The sequence below is a fragment of the Rhincodon typus genome, chromosome 27, assembly GCF_021869965.1.
Source record: "Rhincodon typus isolate 14 chromosome 27, sRhiTyp1.1, whole genome shotgun sequence".
NCBI lineage: Eukaryota > Metazoa > Chordata > Chondrichthyes > Orectolobiformes > Rhincodontidae > Rhincodon > Rhincodon typus.
In genome coordinates this window covers 38,144,923-38,150,192 of record NC_063358.1, presented here as the reverse complement: position 1 = coordinate 38,150,192, position 5,270 = coordinate 38,144,923, and positions in this window count along the sequence as shown.

Here is a 5,270-nt window from a genome sequence, read left to right as displayed (position 1 = left end):
ACAAACAGATGGAAGGTGCAACAAGAAATGGGTCCAATTAGGGAAGGATGGCTGGCTGGAAAGGTAAAATCGAGACTTGAGACTACATCTAAAATGCCAATTCTGTACATCTGTGGTACTGTCTAAGCACTCCACCACTGTATTGGTATAGCAATTTATTGTCACTTGTATTTATGAAAACACAGTGTGATGTGTACAAATCGCCATTCTACAGTGCCATTTAATATACGTATACATAGGTGTCTCTTACCTCCACCTCCTTTGAAGTCCTTGAACATAGACATTTTATAATAAACCTGTTCAGAGGTGTTCTTACACATCTCTAGAGTAAGTGGGGCTTGGACCTGGACCATTGTGCCATAAGGACCACTTTGAACATATTGGCATCTCCCATTCTGTATCATTGCTGAACATCTGTGGTACCAACCCAGCACTCACCCACAGTGTAGGGTGGGTGTTGAACTTGCATTAAGTTGAGGTCTTAATGTGTCTTGAACTCAGTAGACATACAAAGACATTGACTGTGGTTTGCGCCATATCTGAAGATCTCTGCATAATTGAATCCATTATTTCTATTGGCACGGAGTTGATGATACGAACAGATGATGGTGCTGTCAGCTTGCACTACAGCTGTCTGTTGGATTTGGGCTGTGACATTAGGAGCTGGGTAATCCTGAAATTTAACCTGGGACGTTTATAGCTGTAAAAATTCAAAAGTGATTATGCTGCCTTCCGTATGCCATCTGGCTAGGGGACAGCTGCAGGCAGTTTGAATTCTCTATCCGTCTGAGATGTTCGAATATGTTGCGCCTCATCTCTGTGAGAGTGGGTTTTCACACCTCAACCAGGAATAGAAGATTGATATCCATATAACCTTCTGAGAATCTTTTATTAATATGGCCTTACTCATGATCAGCAACAAGGGTGTATTTTAATCCTACCTGAATGTGGGACTACTGAAAGTACCATGTCACCTAGACACTGATGAAGTTGCTGTCTCCTTTCACAGTTCTGCCTCTTGAAACAAGAAAGACTTGCATTCATGTAGAACCTTTCATAAGCTCAGGATACCTGAAAGCACTTGACAGTTCTTAATTTGACTCTAGTGGTACTCACTGTTGTAATCTAGGAAATATTGAAGCCAGTTTGTGTACAACAAGCTCTCTCAAATTGATACAGTAAAGACCAAATATTGTTTAATTAATATTGATTGATGAATGAACATTAGTCAGGACCCTGGGTAGAACTCACCTGCTTTTCTGGGTTTTTGATGTCTGCCTGAGGCAATTGGTAGGGCCTTTTGTTTAATATTGCTTTCAGAAGATGGCACCTACAACAATGTGGACTTCCACACTGAAATGCAAGCATAGATTATCTGCTTAAATGGAGTAAAACATGAACCCACAACCATCTACAGAAGATAAGTGCTTCCACTGAGCCATGACTAATCTGTATGAATCGAATGTGGTATCTGTGTGACTTCAGTGCCCCCTGTGTGGATGTCAGTATGCCAGACAACACTGTCTCCAATCTGCTTGCATGCCATGAGTTCTGAAGAGTCCTTATTGGATGTGACACACAAACTCTCTCTTCACAGGTGCTATCAGATCTGCTTAGTTTTTCACAGCAGTTGTTTTTATTTTGGAGTCCCAGTATCCACAGTCCTTTCTGTACGCATTGCCTTTTCAATGTGACATTGTAAACTGAGGTAAAGACCATCCAATCAGTTGCCACTGCTGATTTCTGCCGTCTCACTAACCCACCAGACTTAATATCCTCCCAAAAAAAAACCCACCCCTTCCTTATCCACCTTGGTTCGTTAGACCTTCCCTTCCCACTGTTCCACACAAGCTCTCGTTTGAGCATTGAAGACTTCAAATGATCAGGATTGCATGACCCCTCAATTACAGTTGACAAAATTTGTTTAGCTATATCCAACTTCTACCTAAGGGCCTTGCAGTAGCCAACACGAATCTTGAGGCACCAGTTGAGACACAGCCAGACACTGGACACTATTTAGGAAGCTGCGGGTTGATTTGATCCTCTTTCTTGCTGGCTGTTCCTGAAAGAGTTGACAAGGATTACTGCTCTTGATGTAACTTGCTGCCATGTGGCATGCGACCCAATAACCCTAACCCTGAAGTTGCATCTTTCTCTTGCTTCTCTTCTACTTCCCTTCATGCCCTTATTGAATTCATTATGTCCTTGAGACCCACATCCTGCACCACTGACTTGATTCCCTCTAAACACCCTGACTAACCACTCTGCCCCTGGGGATACCCATTTTTTGTTGATATTATTAATTATTCTCTGCCTTTAGATGCTATCACCCTCCTAAATCAATGCTTGACACCACTATCTTTGCACGCAACAGCCCTGTCTCTCACCTTCACCTCCTTTGAAGTCCATGAACATAGATACTTTCAAACAAACCTGTTCAGAGGTGTTCTTTCACACCTATGGAATAAGTAGGACTTGAACCTGGGCCTCCTGGCCCAGGAATGCTATCATTGTGCTACAAGAGCCATAAGTCCTTGAACATATTGGCATCTCCCAAATTTGTACCAGACTTTCCAGGAGCTGTCATGTTTGAACACCTCCAATGTGATTTTCACCCATGCCACTGTACCAAAATCACTGTTATCAAAGTTACAAATTGCATGCTGTTGTTACTGTAATGAAGATAAAATATCCCTCCTCATCCTTCCTGACCTGTCAGCTGCCTTAGCCATGCTTGATAACATAATTTTCCTCCTCTGTCTCTTCACAGTTGTGCATCTGAGTGGTCTGCATTTTCTTTATTCCGTTGTTATCAACCTTGCAACCCTCAGAGATATCTGCACTTATCTAATTCTGCCCTCTTGATATGATTGCTCCTCTGGTGATAGTTTCTTTTGCTGCTTGAGCCTAAACTCTGGAGTTCCTTTTGTTCATCCTCTGGTACTCCACCACTCTTTCTTTAGGATGTTCTTTAAATTTAAACCAATCTGTTTGACCATCTGCACTAATATGCCTCATGACTTAATGTTAAATTTTGCTCTGTTAAACATTATCCATTTTATTTTGTTATAGGCTACACGTACGTATAAATTCAGAGCAGGACAGAACAACAGCGCTTCAACGGAGGCTAGACACTACTGACAATGTCAGTCGGGAGGGAGACGAAACGTTTGCATGAAAACCAGTCAGCTCGGTGAACCAACCAACAACTACAGATCTTCAAAGTTTTAGCAAAGATTTTTAGCTTGGCTTGTGGTTGAGGTTGTAGACTTGCTCGCTGAGCTGGCTTGTTTTCGTTCAGACATTTCGTCACCATGCTAGGTAATATCATCAGTCAGGCCTCCGATGAAGCGATGTTCTACTCCACTTGGAATTTATACTGTTTGCTCTATTATGGTGAGTAGTGTCATTTCCGGTTTGGTCTGTGTGGGTTTGTTTATGGGGTCCAGTTCTATATGTTTGTTGTAACACAGTGTGGAGCTGAAGGAACACAGCAGGCCAGGCAGCATCAGAGGAACAGGAAAGCTGACGTTTCGAGTTGGGACCCTTCTTCAGAAATGGGGGAGGGGTAGGGGCTATGTTTGTTGATTGCTTTAAGGGTTGAGAACCATGCCTGTAGGAATACCTGTGCGTGTCTATGTTTGGCTTGGGCTACTGTAGTTACATTTTCCCTGCTAAACTGATGGCCTTCATTGTCCGAGTGTACTAATACGAAGGAGAGTTTGTCGTGTCGTTTAGCTGCTAGCTGATGTTCATGTATTCTGATGGCTAGTTTCCTTCTTGTCTGTCCAGTGTAATGTTTTTGGAGTCCTTGCATGGTATTTTGTAAACTAAGTTGGTCCTGCATGTTGTGGGAATGGGGCCTTTAATCCTTGAGTATTTGTCGTAGCATGGCTGTGGGCTTGTGTGCTGCTGTGGTTCCTAGTGGTCTTAGGAGTCTTATCAGTTCTGATATGTTCTTGATGTAGGGCAGTGTGGTCAGTGTGTTAGGGCATACTGTCCTCTTGTTGTCTACTTAGTAGACACCTGCGGATGAAGTTGTTCGGTAAAATATCTAGCCGCGCGCCTTTGTTCTTTGCAGTGGGAATCAAAGCAGTTCCCCTCAGGCTAGTATTTCCTTCACCTGTAGTGTAGAGGTACAAGCACACTGCCAGCTTTTACAGCCATGGGGTTCAGATAATGTTATGTAAGATGCAACAATGCTTTGTGCATTCTAAGATTGGTTTTAGAAGTAATTTGACTGGAAAGGCATTCAGCTGTGCATTAATAATCAATGTGGTTGACTTTGTCTGTTCACTCCCTGTTTCCAGCGCAAGTTGCATTGCTTGTCAGTTCACTCCTTTTCCCAATAATAATTGACATGGCTAGTTTTCTCAATTTATTTTCCAAATGCTTCTCATGAATATTTTGATTCTTAACTCTGGTTTTGACCCCCTCCTCTCTTTTAATTTTGGGTTTGGTTATGTGGGACTAGCAACTGTACTGCACTTCAATTAAACAGGAATTGTTCGAATTTGGATGCTTTGGAAAATTGCTGCTCATAGCCAATCTTGATTCTGAGCCTGCATCGTCACTGGATTGTGATCAACAGCAGTTGGGCATTCGGTTGTACTTCAGTTTCTGCCCTGTTAAGATCTGCTTGCTCATTACAAACCAGGGCAAAAGTCCTGGAGGCCTCAGGTTGTATTTAGTATTGAGTCATAGATTTATTGTACCAGTTGTTGGAAGCACATAATTAAGATACTTGCTGCATCCTATTCGTGTGTCCGATGGGCTGCATCTTTCTGTTGGTATTTTCAGTGACCGTAGAAATTGAGGCACCCATTTTAGAATTAGGCTCCAGTTTTAAATCTTTGACGATGCCACTCTGTATCAGTCACAAATATTCTCTCTCCAACCTAAAGCTACCTATCCTATAAACGTAGGAACTCTTGGGATTGGGGCCAGGAATGCAAAACAAAATTGTGCTGCCGTTTTTATATAAAAAATAACAATAATAACATTGCAGCACTGTTATAAAAACGTACATTCCTCAACCTATCCATTTGGGTGGTTAGTAATCGTTGCTTCTGGTTCTCAGTTCCAAAGAATGGATAGATGTCTTTGCATTGACAGTGAATTACACAATAAATTGAAGTGATTTGGGACGGAGTTTTTCTGATTGCTTTGACTGCAGCAGTTCTTTTGCTGCCATTTGTTCGTTTGCTGAGACAAAAAGGTGCCGAGCTGGATGAACACAGCAGGCCAAGCAGCATCATAGGAGCAGAAAG